Source organism: Lissotriton helveticus, chromosome 2_1 (genome assembly GCF_964261635.1).
Source record: "Lissotriton helveticus chromosome 2_1, aLisHel1.1, whole genome shotgun sequence".
NCBI classification, from domain to species: Eukaryota; Metazoa; Chordata; class Amphibia; order Caudata; family Salamandridae; genus Lissotriton; species Lissotriton helveticus.
Genome location: NC_136059.1, coordinates 1,627,985,972 through 1,628,002,618, shown reverse-complemented (window position 1 = coordinate 1,628,002,618; position 16,647 = coordinate 1,627,985,972). Strand labels below are relative to the sequence as shown.

The 16,647-nt window shown below is 43.9% G+C and overlaps 1 long non-coding RNA gene across 1 annotated transcript in view; it reads left to right on the top strand.

The window, feature by feature from the left end:
- The window catches only part of LOC144819878 (uncharacterized), a 107,408-nt gene that overhangs the window by 60,044 nt on the left and 30,717 nt on the right, over positions 1–16,647 (top strand). The window lies entirely within an intron of this gene.

The following is a 16,647-nucleotide window of genomic DNA, read 5'->3' as shown; positions in this document are numbered from 1 at the left end:
TCCTCCATAAAATAATAATATATAATTAGCCATGCCCCAGGGGGGTTGGGACCTCGGTGCCCGGAATTGACCACGGGTGGGGGGCCACGCGGCCCACTTGCCATAAAAAAATGTAATACGTATACTCCACTTATTGACATCGTACCATAAGCGCACCCTTCCGATCACGCGCTGAAGGCTAATTGGCTGTCAAGTGGTTGTCAACATTCAAAACTAGGAACTGTATCGGTACAAGGGAGGCTGAAGAAGCGTGGGAAATGTGTGTTTAAAACGTGAAAAGGGGGAGGGTAGACACACCCTGATCCTCTAGGTCTCCTCAGGGGGTCCCACAAGGTCTCCCAGGGCCCCTATTTTTTTCTTTTTTGGGGAAAAATCACAGGGTGCGAGTATGATCCGCGGATTCTAGCGATATTTTTTTTTTAAAAGATGTGGGTTTCTGCGCATCTTTGGTAATTTGCATTCTTTCAACTGTTTAGATGAGATGTAGCAGTGTTGTATCGAGGATCCACCACTGAGTAAGAAAAGGTAACGATAACTAATTACCTGTTAAGTGAATTTCTACCCAGAGGATAACAGTGCGCAACTCCATAAAAAAAGAAAAAATAAATAAAAATTATTCAAGTCAGTCAGTCAAATAATCTTTATTTCGATCAAAGGATCATAAAAGATACATAGTAACCATCCAAAACATTTCTTAAAAACACGGTTCAAAAGCACTAATAATAAATACAAATATAAAAATGTAAAAAAAACTGTACAACATTAAAAACACTTAAGTACAGTACATACATTATTTCCTACTACAGATAAGATCTTCTAATTTGCCACATGGCGTCAATAAAGCGGGAAACTGAGAATACAACTGGGGTAGAAGTATTACTCTTAAGTATTCTGAGGGCCTCTTTATAATGTCTGAATCCCAAGTTTTTACAGAGTTGGATAAGCCAACGTTGCCGTATGGTTTTGTAAGTCGGGCAAAAAATGAAAACATGGGACTCAGATTCTTCATTTGCCCCGCACGCTGGACATTCTATCATTTTAGTAGTTGACCATTTGTTGGCGAAGGTCCTTACCGGAAGTGTTCCATATCTAAATTGAAGATAATATTTCCTCACTGTGGGAGGGAAAATTCAATCTAAGAATGGTTCCACTATATAAGCATCTTTAAGATTAAGAAACTGAACTGTAAGTGGGCCCAGAGAAGAATTACCAAGGATGGCCTCTAGTCTTTTATTGTGATCCAGCTTGATCAATTAAAGACGGGACAACTGGGCGCAGACAACAGGAGGATTATACCAGAGGCCAGGCAAGTCTAATCTCAGACAATCCTTTTTTTTTAAAACAAGCCATGGCATTCTCTCTGACCCAGGGAGGATTAATAATTATTCCAGGGCTGTTCTAAAAGGAAATAGTTCAGGGGTCACCCACAACCTGCGCCAGTAAACAATGGGGCGTAGGGCAACTTCCTCTTCTAAAGGTCTAATACTCAGGTCCATTCTCAACGGGGTGAGGGGAGTACTAGATGGGATGGCCAACAAAGATCTTAGAAATTGGTTTTCGGTCTTACTAATACCACCCACCTGGCAATGGCCCCACAATTCAGCTCCATATAGGATTGCTCCCCTGGCTTGGGCTTTATGGATTTCAATAATCGCTGCAACTGGCTTAGAAGAGGACTCTCGGTGTAATTTTAAAATACCACACGTAATCTGGGCTAGTCACAGTTTAGCATTTGCCATTTGAGGGGCCTAGTCCATTTTGTCCGTAAGAGTGATACCCAGGTAATCAAAAACAGTGACCCTGTCCAAAGCTACGCCATTCAAAGAGGGATTGGGACATCTGGTCTTAGATGGATTGCAGAGCATGAATTTGGTTTTCTGAGTATTGATCTCCAACCCCCTTATATGACAAAAGTTCGCAAAGCTGTCCAGGGCACGTTGAATTCCCATGGGAGATTTTGACAACAGAAGAGTGTTGTCTGCAAACATTAATGCCACCACCTGTTCTCCTCTCATTTTTGGGGTGTCAATGTCTTTTACACCTTTAAGGTGGGCAATCAAAGCATTAATGAAGAGACAAAATAAAGTAGGTGCCAGTACGCACCCTTGTCTGACTCCTCTATTGACTTGGATTTTAGATGTAAGACTGCCCCACTTACCACTCTTGACTTGGGCAAAGTTATCTGAATGGAGTCTCCTAATGATGTTGAGGAGATCAATAGGTACCCCCATGTCCTCCAAAACATACCACAAGATTTTTCGGGCACCAGATCAAAGGCAGTTTTGAGGTCGACGAAAATTAATTAGAGGCTGCCACCCTCTACTCCCACGGTCTTCCAGTAAAGTAGTTGGAGTCTTAATAGCTGGTCGATCGTGGACGTCTTTTCACTAAAACCCACCTGAAAGGGGCTGAGAATCTGCCGTTCTTCCATCCAATTCTGGAGCCGATCAAGAATAATACGTGAGAATAGTTTTTGGCTCACATCGATCAGACTGATCGGACGATAATTGAGCGGAAGAAGAGGGGAACCTTTTTTGAAGACTGGTATAATCTCGGCTCCAACCCATGTGGCAGGTAATTTGGCGCCCTGTAAAATAGCATTAAATAGCAGATAGAGGTAAGGAACCCATATCCCAATTTGATCTTTATAAAGGTCGCCGGGGATTTTATCAAGGGGAGGCGCCTTACCAGCTGGGAGCCTGTTTATAGCTACCTCTATCTCCTTCAGACTTATTTTGGACTCTAGAGATTCATTGGTGGTGGAATAATCCCGATACCTAATAGGCCGCAGGTTTTGGGGTGATAACTGAACTGAAGGTTCAACTAGAAGAATTTCTTCGGCGGGGGCGGCATATAGGTTTTGATAGTGGTCCACCCAGCTCTCTGTGCAATATTAGGAGCAGCAGAAGCAATTTGCCCTTCCTTGGTACCAGAACGGACTGTGGACCAAAATTTTCTCATGTCCCTACTGCCTAATGCATTTTTATATCATTCCATTTAGTGTTCTCCCACGTCTGTTTGGCCTCAGACTGCAGATTCTGATACTCAACCCTCTTGATTTTAATTAGTGGTCAATTTGACGCTTTAATTGCAGCCACGAGAGCCCCCTTTGCTTTCCTACAGTTAGAATCATACCAGGTATTGATCTTCTTCTTATTCCTGGATTTTATTAGTGGGTTAAGAAGTGAGGAGAGGGCGGCAACTAGGCCCGCGTGCGTATTAAAAATTTGTTCTGCAGATATGGCCTGCCCCAGGTCTAATGTACCAGTTAGGTCGTCAAGGGCTTGGAGGATAGTTTGGTAGAGGGATCTCATTAATTCAGGAGAACCCTTAACAGTCGGCCATTTTAACCTTCTCCTATCATTGGATAATATTAGTGGCTCCTGTATTTCCTCACTTGATCCGATGTTCAAACTGAACTTGGGGAGATCTAATTTGAGAACCAGGGCATTATGGTCACTGTTGTGGCGAGGTAAAACCATAAAGTCCAGGACCTTAGACCAGGTGCTAGCCTCAACCATAATATAGTCTATACGGGAGGACTGTCCTGGACGATTAAAAGTATGCTTACCCTCCAAATCAGATTTTGACCGGCCATTACAGGCTCTCAAGGAATGGGCCAAAGTGATGGAATTCAATTGGAGGGCTAAAGGTGACCATGTCCTCATCGGAGACATTTGCAAACCAGGGATGGACCACAGCGAGTCCTCAATACTAGAAATAGGTTCATTCAGACCCGGTAGTGGCTCATACTGGCAGTTGAAATCACCTGCTACAATCAAGGTACTCCCCCCCCTTAACCATAAAAATAAGGGGCCTCATTTATGAGGCCTTGCGTGAGTTTTGCGCTTCCGATGCGTCACTTTTTGTGACGCATCGGCGGCGTAAAACATGCCTCCTGTTGCGCACTATTTACAAAGTGACGCATCTAAGCAGATGCGTCACTTTGTAAACCCCTGCGCTACATTATACCTGCGTCAGATATAATGTATGCAGAGGGGGCGTTCCCCCCCAAAAAGCCTAGTAGAAGTGACGCAGTGAAATCTATGAGATTTCACTGCATCACTTTTAGGACGCTGTTGCGTCAAAATCTTGCGCCTGCCTCACAGCAGGCGTAAGACTGACGCATGCCCTTTTACATGGGGCTTTCCCCATGTGAAAGGACGCATTGCTGGAGTTGCGTCACTTTTGTGACACATTCCAGCAATGCGTGACTTTTGCGCTTACAGATACGTCAGAAATACTGACGTATCTGTAACTCCTTGCGCCATGATGCGTCATACTGTAAATATGACGCATCATTGGTCTCGCAAGGAGGGCGCAGTGAAAAGTGACGCATCGCTGTTTTCACGCAGCGATGCGTCACTTTTCATAAATGAGGCCCAAGGTTTTCAATGAAATCCAGGATTAATGATTCTTTGCCCAGCTTGGTGGGTCTAGAATAAACATTGATAATGGTCATACATAGTTTTGACCTAAAGAAAAGTCTAATGCATAAGAGATCAGGTGAAGGGGAATTTAATTGGGTCACAGTACAACCCAAATGAGAGGCAATAAAAATAGTCAGGCCCCCAAACGGTCTTCCCCTGTTGACAATCGATGCCAAGTTACTGACAGATAAGTAGCCAGGCCTGTAAAAGTTTTCCTGGGCCCATGTCTCCTGAAAAAGACAGATATCGAACTTATGTACAAACAGACCCCAATCAGGGCAGGCCAATTTATTGGTAAGCCCTGCCACATTCCAAGACAGAATAGAGATTTTAGCATCACCTGTCTGGGGTCCACCACATTTTTCAATAGAGCTCCTATTACCCAGGGCTTGGCCATGAGAGGGACAATCACTCTTGTGGAGTTCACAATTAATGATTTCCTTCTTGAAATTTTGCACAGTGTGACAAACATAAGGTGTCGAATGGTAACCCTCTGAACTACCAAACTCCTTTACGTCTAAGGTATTCGTTTTTTTTTGGGTGGCCCTATTTTGACAGTTGATATCTGGCCCTGGATTTATAGAGATCGAACACTGATTGGAGGATTTTTCCAAAGGCCTGAAAGAAAATGTAGCTGTATTTAAATCATCCCGACCTGACAGTCAATCGACATCCTCCAAAGGGGCAAACCGAATGGATATTGGAATACTAAAGAGCAATGGATTTGGATATGTAGTGGTGGGTACAAAGCAACAGGGCTTGGCCCATCTATCACGGTCAACTAGGGGGCAGGGAAAAACCTGCCCTCCTTGGCAATAATTTAAGTATATTATGAAAAATGTATAATAATGAAAAACAAATATTTTATTGTAAAAATTAATACAAAAATGTGTAATGTAATTTAAAAAATAACTTCTAAAAATAAAAAGATTTAAAAAATTGTAGTTAGAAAATATATTTAAAAAAAATATTTACAAATTAGCATTTAAAAAATCTTTGAAATTCACTGAAAAAACCATAGGTTTCAGACATGTTATAGTTAGGAATTAGTATTTAAAAAACCTTTGAAATTCACTGAAAAAACCATAGGTTTCAGACATGTTATAGTTAGCAATTAGCATTTAAAAAAACCTTTGAAATTCACTGAAAAAAACATAGGTTTCAGACATGTTATAGTTAGGAATTAGCAGTTAAAAAACCTTTGAAATTCACTGAAAAAACCATAGGTTTCAGATAAATTATAGTTAGGAATTAGCATTTAAAATACCTTAGAAAATCACTGAAAAAACATAGGTTTCAGGGGTGTTTTAGTTAGCTGGACATTTTACTCGTATAAAACCATTGAAATTCCCCCTTTATAGCTAATTGTGCTAACTACACAACTCCCGCGTCCGCAATCCACTGCTGATGATGTCACATATTACATCGTTCATGACATGGTCAGTGACATCACTGATGACATCACTGTTGACCTCTCAAATGACATCACTGATGACATCAATGATTACATCATCCATGTGACAAGCTGATTCACCTGATCATACAGTAGCATAATCTTTTAACACACATTATAAAATATGAAGTACCATATTTGAAACACACCAGTACAAGTTTCTAAAAACCCACTCAGTGATTCCTACATCTACACACACATCTAAACACTTACCTATAGATTCACTCATACATGCTAACAAAGATCAATAGAACACTATTAAATATACTTATATACCTACATCAACATTACACACCAGCACATATCCTATTCCTTTATGCAGACATCCTACTCACTTATGCAAACAATAGATCCTACTTATATTCACTTAGCTGTACCCTTATACAAACACCACTTTATTTATTCATATAGATAGTAACTCATACTTAGTGTGTTATACAATCAGTATTACAAGTATACAGTTATCCATTCATCACTCATACAATCACTGAGTATTATGTATACTTATTTATATACAATAACTTGTTGTTGTTGTTGTATGTACTGTATTCGATACAATTTTTATCATAAAAGTATGTACATCTTCACTCAAAACAAACAACAATCCATTATACATACAACCAATGTACATGATAATAAATTGAATAAAAAATAGGTATATACAATAAAAACAAGAGGTCCAAGGGGTGCCAGTACTTTGTACTAAAAGTGCCGCAATCTAGGTGGGCCCGCAGTCTTCTAAAACATATTTTTCTTTATCAACTTTGTGCGTGTCAGCCAGGCACTGCCCAGGTACTTTGCTACCCCACACACAGTGACCAAAGATGATGTGTCAGTAGTTAAAGTACGTAGGGCCATCCTGTGGCACCTAAAACCCAACTCTTTGCAAATTGGTTTCAGCCATATTCTCCTCGCAACCCTGTATGCTTTACATGCAAAAAGAAAATGGACTAGCGACTCCGAAGGATCTGAGCACCCTGGGCAGGGTACAGGTGGAGACCCGCACTTTTTCCAACCTTCTATGGTTTCATTAATAAGGAAGGTCCCGTAGCTCAACTTTAAATAGAGTGACCTATCTCTGGGCTTTTGAATGAAGTCGAGGAATGGTTCGAGCTTCCTAACTGGTTTATGCTCCAAGAACTGCTTGGTAAGGGTCCCCCATTTGGAGCTATGTAACTCCTCCTCCTGTACCCAAACCCAATACATCTTCTTATTTGTCTGTTTAGGTGGCGTACACTGGCTGACCCATATTTCGCTCAACCCTATATTAGAAACCAGCTGTCTAAGTTTGCTTATCCACTTGATCTTATTACGGATGTTCAATTTAATAAGTTCATCAAGGGCAGCCGCATAATTTGCCAGTTCAGGCGTCCTTCTTAAATGTACCCAGAATAATAAAGGACAAAGACAAATTATCTCTTTGATCGAACGCTTACCCATGTCCTGACACAGGGGTTTTAGAGGGGTAGAAACAGGAAGTGAAACCAGATCTCTAAGGAACTTATTCTCTGATCTTACCAGATCAATGGTATTCTCAAACCCCCATAGCTCAGACCCATATACTGCCGAAGACAATGCTTTTCCTTCATACACCACAAGGGCCGGAGCTATTGGTTTACTGGTGGACCCCCGATGTTCTCTTAAAATAATTCCTGACACTCGCTTGTGGTTAAGAAGCATTTTGGCCATATGGGAGTTCCAATTCATCAGGTTGTTAACCCGAACTCCCAAGTAGTCGAACGAATCAACCACCTCTAGTGGGGTGCCATTAAGGGAGATGTTGTTCCTAAATCTTTTTGAGGATGACATGGTCATTAGCTTTGTCTTGGTGGTGTTGATGGTTAGGCCTATTTCCACACAAAATGAGCTAAATCTATCTAGCAGCTTTTGGAGGCCTGCTGGGGTTTTAGATTTCAGGAGGGTGTCATCAGCAAAGAGCAGGGTGAGTATTTTCTCCCCTGCCAGGACTGGGGCATCGGCTGGGACCTCTCTCAAATGGTCTACCACCCCATTAACAAAGAGAGAGAACAAAGTCGGGCCATCACACAGCCCTGGCGGACCCCCTGTTCACGGCCACCATCTCTGTCAGCTGTCCCTGATCCCCCCATCTGATTTTCGCATAGTTCCCCTCATGCACTTTCTTAGTAAAATCAAGAAGGGAAATGGGGAGACCCAGGTCTTGCAACACCTGCCATAGTTTATCGTGGGGCACCAGGTCGAAGGCCGTCTTAAGGTCTATAAAGGCCAGGTATAAACTGCCTTTCCCAATGGTCACGGTTTTCCAGTAGACAGCAGAAAATCTGAATACCTGGTCCATCGGGCCCACCTTCCGCCTGAAACCCACCTGGAAGTGTGAGAGAATATTCTCGTCTTCCATCCACGACCCTATCCTAGAGACAATGACCCTGCCAACCACCTTCTGGATTACGTCAATTAGACTAATCGGCCTGTAGTTGGTAGGGTCCTCTCTAGCACCTTTTTTGTACACTGTTACTACCTCAGCTCACTTCCACGAATCCGGGACGGGGTGACCTAGTTGGGAGATGAGGTTAGCCCAAAGCATAGGGTCGTATAGAAGTAAATCCCCAGGAAGCCCGTCGGGGCCCGCCGCCTTTCCCGGGGCTAAGTTCTTAATAGCCAGAGGTACCTCATTGATGGAGAAGGGTTCTACTGGGACCTGTATTTCTGAACCATAACTAACGGGAGCGTTTATGGGGGCCGAGGCTCGCCCGCACCACAGTACAGATCAAGAAAATGGGTGTACCATTGTTGTTACGTAATGTGGTTTGGAATAGGATCGGCTCCCCTTCTCTTGGCTTTATTAATTAGATCCCAAAATAAGGATGAATCTTTCATCTGGGAAGCAGATTTAAGTTCCAGCCAGTAGTGTTCCTCCCATTCGCGCTTTGCTAGCGCTATGGCTCTTGAATATTCCTTTCTAGCTGCTCTTACTAATGTCAAATCTTTTTTGTGCAGTGCAGTGGTAAGAGCCTTCCTCTTTTCTCTACAAAACGCCATATACCAGAGGTTACTTGATTTTGCTTGGGGCCGTTTCTGCGTTCTAGTCTCCTTAATAATAAAGAACGAGCCCAGCCTCTCTATTATATTGCTATAAAATTTAGTGAGGGACTGGGCCTGAGGTTTTTCCAGGGCTGCCTCAAACAGTTCGACCTCTAGAGTCTTCAGTTCTATGTGCTCCCTAATACTAGATAGTTTGTCCTCCTGGCATGCAACCCTGTGCCATTTCAAACGGCGATTACAATTCGATGGCACAACCTCCTTTGTTTGCATTAGCGGGGCCTTAGTTACCTTTTCGTTGGGCATTCCCCACCTAATTTTCATACACAAGGGAATGTGATCACTGTCCTGGGACTGTATTACCTCCATATCCAGTAGATCACCCCAGAGGCGAGTGTCCAGCAATATGTAATTTATGTGTGACGGGCCTCTAAGCCTGTTAAAGGTATTGGCCCCGTTTGGATCGGAGCATGTCCTGCCATTTAGTGCTCTCAAGTTGTATTCTAGAGTTAGAGCATTGATTTGAATTGCCCTTGGGGACCACTTTTTAATTGGTGCCAAAGTCAGAATAGGTATGGACCATTTAATATCTTCCTCACTAATTCCCAGGAAATCTTCCCCACTTAGGGGTTCGTATGTACAGTTAAGATCTCCTGCCACGATGGTATTGGCGAGGGGAGGGATACCAGCTAATCCTGACTCTAAAGCTGTTATCGTGGCAGACGTGTGTGCCCCCGGAGCCCCTCTTGCATACACATTAAATAGATCTACATTGTTATCCTTTTGAGGTCCTTTAATTGTAAGATGTAAAATATCCTCTAAGGGAGAATTGTGCATAGTAATAACCCAATTCAGTGTAATCTTAACCCATATGTGGAGACCGACCTGCTGGGCGACCCTTCCCTGAGCTTGTGGCGGGGGTGTAGAAGGTGGTATACCCTGGTTTGTATATGGGGAACATACCCCAAGTCTCCTGAAACAAGCAGGCATCGTACTTATCAATAAAATCATTCCATTCCGGTATGGCCAATTTTTTTGGGAGTCCTGCTATATTCCAGGAGAGAAGGTGTATCACCCTTGGGTTTGCTACCGGCGTAACTTCAGTGCCGCGCTTGACCCCACCCTTCCCAACCCCACTGCAGAATCTTGATACTATAGTAGTTGCATATGGGGCACTTCCTCGCTCCACCCCATCTTGTAGTTCTAATACGGGGGACCGATGGTGGGCCTCATCTAGTCAGTCTACTCTATTGAGGCCAGATTCACCCCACTCCCTGTCTGTGGACCAGAGTGGCAGACGTCTGATTTGAATATCAAAATGCTTGGGGGGGGAGGTGCGGTACTCCAGGGCCACTAAATTCTCCGCAATTTCTGTGTTAGATAGCTGTAACTCGATACAATCTGTCTGGGAGCTAAATAGGGAGATCCTTTTTACCCTCACCATATCCTCCCTAATGATTGACCTACAGCCCCTCACGTGGCGTAACCAATGTATTGCTTCATTGTGGATAGACTCACTACTTTCATGGCCAGAATTACTACTTTGTTTGGGGACCTTGGTCATGTAAACTATTGTCGCTGGGTTTCTTACAGGGGCGCTATTCTTTTTTATTCCTAGGCCCTCCCTCCCGCACTGCCTTTCTCTTACAGGAGGGGGGTTTCGATGTTCTGGATTACTAGCATATGGGCCCAAATACTTGGCTCTGTCTCCCCGGCTTCGCATGATTTCTGCAATAGATCTTCTAGGGCCTGTTGGAGTGGACAAGCCAAGGGACCCTGTGGCGTGTTACCAACCACCCTTACTGCCCCCACTCCTTCCAATGATTTAGAAAGTGACTGTGCCCTGGTTGCATTACATGGTTGATTAAATGTTGGGGGCAGAGGATTTGAACCCCTAGGCAAATCCACTTTTCGAATTAATTCCTCCATCATCGCTTTTACAAGAGCCACATCCCTTCCAAGCTTTTCGAAATGCTGCAATAACATTGTATTAATATGGTCACACTTAGCACAAATTCGAGGGACATCATTTGGGAGCTCTATTTCCTTATTTACACAAACTAGATCTGCTGCTATATCCCCTGTTAACCTTTCTAAAACCGCAAATCTGTTGGAACATGCAATGCCTTTCACAATATTGTCCCTCAGGGAGTCTAATTGATTAGAACCCTCTACTTCCTTGTTAGGGGCTTCCTTCAAAGGGGATACCTCAGCTGACCCTTCCGATGATCTATGGACTAATCTATGGGATGATTAGGTGATGGTTTCTTATTAAAAATAGCAGGAATCACCTTTTTCCGAGACTGCAATAGGGACTCGGCAAGGGGATCAGTAATCTCCACTGTATTACTGCTAGTATTCCCAGCTAGAACACCTTCACACTCATCGACAATGGCTTCGATTCTAGTAAGCATGCAATTGGCTGCTGCATGTGCCACCTTTTTTGCCTTTTTCCCTTTTTTTACTGGTAGGGTTGTCGCCCATGGTTTTCCTTTTTCCCATTTTGCACTATGCTTACAGCACCAAACAGGTCTAAAAAAGATTAATACCCAATAAAGTCACCGGCACAGGAATTGACTAGTCCGTATTACACTATTCCCATCCACAGCCCGCAAGGCCCTGTCAATGGGCACACAGTATCTTATGTCCTTTTGTGCCAAGTTCACGATGTTAGAGAGGGGGCCCTGCCCTGCCTCTTCCTGTCGTGGACGGGCGCGTATGGGCCCACCATTGACCCGGGCTTTGCCCGGGCACGCCCACGCGCGTCCCACGCTGCGTGGGGCGCTGGTGATTTCTAAGCTCCTCCTGGCGCTGCGCCCTGACGTGTTGTCCCCGCCACGCCGGGGGTTTCTGGGCAGTGTAGTTCCCGGCTCTGGCGGCTCCGGTAATGGCATCCCGCATCCACGGGAGACAGCAACAGCCCTCGCAGGGCAACACAGAGGAAGATGACAAGCAGCGGTAAGGACTGTGGCGGTATCCAAAGAGGATCCTGCGCTGCGTCGGGCGCTGGTGATTTTTAAGCACCTCCTGGCGCTGCACCCTGACGCGTTGACGCCGGGGATTCTGGGCAGTATAGCTCCCGGTTCTGGCGGCTCCGGTAATGGCGTCCCGCACCCGCGGGAGAAAAGCAACAGCCCTCACAGGGCAACACAGAGGAAGATGACAAGCAGCGGCAAGGACTGTGGCGGTATCTAAATACACTGCCTTTTATATTTTTAGTTTGTTGGACATATATCATTGAGAAATATATTTACTCATCACCACACCCATAATGAGATTCACTCAACCCAATAACTATTTCCACATACAGTCTTAACCTCATATACTTACTAAATCAACTATTTACACATCTTTCCACAGTCACACACGTCCCACCCAACCACATACACATCCATTCACTATCCCATACAAATACTCATTTAACTAATTAATAACTAATGTAGACTTTCACATAGGTAGTAACCAACTTACGTAGTTGTTTACACAACAAGAGATAGAGTGATACAGGTATTCATACAGTTTAATCACTATCCCATATATTTAGTGAGACACTTAAAATTCCTCACTTAGACAGTCAATCACATTGGTACTAAATCCTCCATTCACACACTTATACATCCACTCAGTCTTCAAGGCAGAGTGCTATATATATATAATACATATTTAAATAACAAACCAAACCACATTCACAGGATGATGTCATCAGTGATGTCACTGACCATGTCATGAATGATGTAATATGTGATGTGACATCATCAGCAGTGGTTTGCGGGCGTGCGAGTTATAGTTAGTACAACTAACTATAACAGGGGAATTTCAATGGTTTTATACGAGTGAAATGTCCAGCTAACTATAACATCACTAAACCCTATGTTTTTTCAGTGAATATCTAAGGTTTTTTAAATGGGAATTCCTAACTATAACTTATCTGAAACCTATGGTTTTTACAGTCAATTTCAAATGTTTTTTTAAATGCTAATTCCTAACTATAACATGTCTGAAACCTATGTTTATTTTTCAGTGAATATATATATATCTACATATGTACATATATACACATAAATGTACATATATACATATATGTACATATTTATACATGTATGTACATATATAAACACACTTGTGACATACATAAATATATGCATTTGTATAATATATAGATACAGTTGGGACATTTTAAAGATCAAGAGTTGTGTGTGCCATTTGCATTTCAATTGAAAAGCACTGAGAAAGGCATTTTCGCTGATGCGCGTCTTCTACTATTAAAAAGATTACTTACCCCGTGAGTGCTCCTTAACATTTTGGGATAAACTTATTATGCATGAGTCTCACCCTTGCGATCCGACGGATGCATCCACCCTGAGTTTGTCCCTGGAGGTGGGACTTGTCCTACTGGAACGTTTGTGATGGTGCCTGAACCTCTGCATTTGCAGTTATTCACGTCGCCTATGCATCAGCTAATCAAACTGAAGTATACCCAGCAATTGAACCGACACCTGTGGTTAATATTTTCATACTGTGCAGCTGTGGCGGGGGTAATTGGCACACCAAGAAGCATGGCAGGACTATATTATTGGAACCAGCGGAATGACACCACGCAAATATGGCAGCCGAAGACAGCAACATGCAGGGATAGACGGCTGTAGTCCTTCACTGCTAGCTACTATGGGAAATCCTATCCCTATAATGGGCGCAATAGTTGTTACATTTTATAGATCAAGAGTTGTTTGTGCCATTTGCATTTTAATTAAAAAGCACTGAGGAAGGCATTTTTGCTAAAACGTGTCTGCTACATTTGAAGAGATTACTTACCCCTCACGCATGATCCCACGGACGCACCGGTCCTGAGTTCAGCACTGGAGGTGGGTCTTGTTCTACTGGAATATATATATATATATATATATATATATATTGTCATCCAAAGTGCCCGAAAGCTTTTGAAAGCGCACACTTGGCAAGCTGAACCTTCCGGTAATTTTTATCAAGGCTGAAGCTGGCGCTGAAGTTACTTGGATTATTTCTTGTTAGACCTGACGCGTTTCATGGCTGCTGCCAATCATCAGAGGTCGCTTAATGAAAAGACTCGTGCAGGCAGTTTTCTGGTTTCTTTTAATTGATTATTGTCATGCCACGCCCTCAGTGGGCTGCTCAATGTTCAAAATTGCATGCTGGTTTTCGTAGTCCTATCCAGAAACGTAGTCACACCTATAGTAGGTCCTGCTTTCGTGTCGTGATTTATAAGCATTATCTTCACCCATAGTGGGCCCAAATTCAGAGCGAGCAATTTACGCCGCAGTTCACCAAACCGTGTAGTCCGGATCCTGTTCCGAACTCGGCCCCTTTCAGGTATGTCGACGGTGCTGCTTTCCGCGACAGGGCTGCCGCGTAAGTAATTGTCATCCAAAGTGCCCGAAAGCTTTTGAAAGCGCACACTTGGCAAGCTGAACCTTCCGGTAATTTTTATCAAGGCTGAAGCTGGCGCTGAAGTTACTTGGATTATTTCTTGTTAGACCTGACGCGTTTCATGGCTGCTGCCAATCATCAGAGGTCGCTTAATGAAAAGACTCGTGCAGGCAGTTTTCTGGTTTCTTTTAATTGATTATTGTCATGCCACGCCCTCAGTGGGCTGCTCAATGTTCAAAATTGCATGCTGGTTTTCGTAGTCCTATCCAGAAACGTAGTCACACCTATAGTAGGTCCTGCTTTCGTGTCGTGATTTATAAGCATTATCTTCACCCATAGTGGGCCCAAATTCAGAGCGAGCAATTTACGCCGCAGTTCACCAAACCGTGTAGTCCGGATCCTGTTCCGAACTTGGCCCCTTTCAGGTATGTCGACGGTGCTGCTTTCCGCGACAGGGCTGCCGCGTAAGTAATTGTCATCCAAAGTGCCCGAAAGCTTTTGAAAGCGCACACTTGGCAAGCTGAACCTTCCGGTAATTTTTATCAAGGCTGAAGCTGGCGCTGAAGTTACTTGGATTATTTCTTGTTAGACCTGACGCGTTTCATGGCTGCTGCCAATCATCAGAGGTCGCTTAATGAAAAGACTCGTGCAGGCAGTTTTCTGGTTTCTTTTAATTGATTATTGTCATGCCACGCCCTCAGTGGGCTGCTCAATGTTCAAAATTGCATGCTGGTTTTCGTAGTCCTATCCAGAAACGTAGTCACACCTATAGTAGGTCCTGCTTTCGTGTCGTGATTTATAAGCATTATCTTCACCCATAGTGGGCCCAAATTCAGAGCGAGCAATTTACGCCGCAGTTCACCAAACCGTGTAGTCCGGATCCTGTTCCGAACTCGGCCCCTTTCAGGTATGTCGACGGTGCTGCTTTCCGCGACAGGGCTGCCGCGTAAGTAATTGTCATCCAAAGTGCCCGAAAGCTTTTGAAAGCGCACACTTGGCAAGCTGAACCTTCCGGTAATTTTTATCAAGGCTGAAGCTGGCGCTGAAGTTACTTGGATTATTTCTTGTTAGACCTGACGCGTTTCATGGCTGCTGCCAATCATCAGAGGTCGCTTAATGAAAAGACTCGTGCAGGCAGTTTTCTGGTTTCTTTTAATTGATTATTGTCATGCCACGCCCTCAGTGGGCTGCTCAATGTTCAAAATTGCATGCTGGTTTTCGTAGTCCTATCCAGAAACGTAGTCACACCTATAGTAGGTCCTGCTTTCGTGTCGTGATTTATAAGCATTATCTTCACCCATAGTGGGCCCAAATTCAGAGCGAGCAATTTACGCCGCAGTTCACCAAACCGTGTAGTCCGGATCCTGTTCCGAACTCGGCCCCTTTCAGGTATGTCGACGGTGCTGCTTTCCGCGACAGGGCTGCCGCGTAAGTAATTGTCATCCAAAGTGCCCGAAAGCTTTTGAAAGCGCACACTTGGCAAGCTGAACCTTCCGGTAATTTTTATCAAGGCTGAAGCTGGCGCTGAAGTTACTTGGATTATTTCTTGTTAGACCTGACGCGTTTCATGGCTGCTGCCAATCATCAGAGGTCGCTTAATGAAAAGACTCGTGCAGGCAGTTTTCTGGTTTCTTTTAATTGATTATTGTCATGCCACGCCCTCAGTGGGCTGCTCAATGTTCAAAATTGCATGCTGGTTTTCGTAGTCCTATCCAGAAACGTAGTCACACCTATAGTAGGTCCTGCTTTCGTGTCGTGATTTATAAGCATTATCTTCACCCATAGTGGGCCCAAATTCAGAGCGAGCAATTTACGCCGCAGTTCACCAAACCGTGTAGTCCGGATCCTGTTCCGAACTCGGCCCCTTTCAGGTATGTCGACGGTGCTGCTTTCCGCGACAGGGCTGCCGCGTAAGTAATTGTCATCCAAAGTGCCCGAAAGCTTTTGAAAGCGCACACTTGGCAAGCTGAACCTTCCGGTAATTTTTATCAAGGCTGAAGCTGGCGCTGAAGTTACTTGGATTATTTCTTGTTAGACCTGACGCGTTTCATGGCTGCTGCCAATCATCAGAGGTCGCTTAATGAAAAGACTCGTGCAGGCAGTTTTCTGGTTTCTTTTAATTGATTATTGTCATGCCACGCCCTCAGTGGGCTGCTCAATGTTCAAAATTGCATGCTGGTTTTCGTAGTCCTATCCAGAAACGTAGTCACACCTATAGTAGGTCCTGCTTTCGTGTCGTGATTTATAAGCATTATCTTCACCCATAGTGGGCCCAAATTCAGAGCGAGCAATTTACGCCGCAGTTCACCAAACCGTGTAGTCCGGATCCTGTTCCGAACTTGG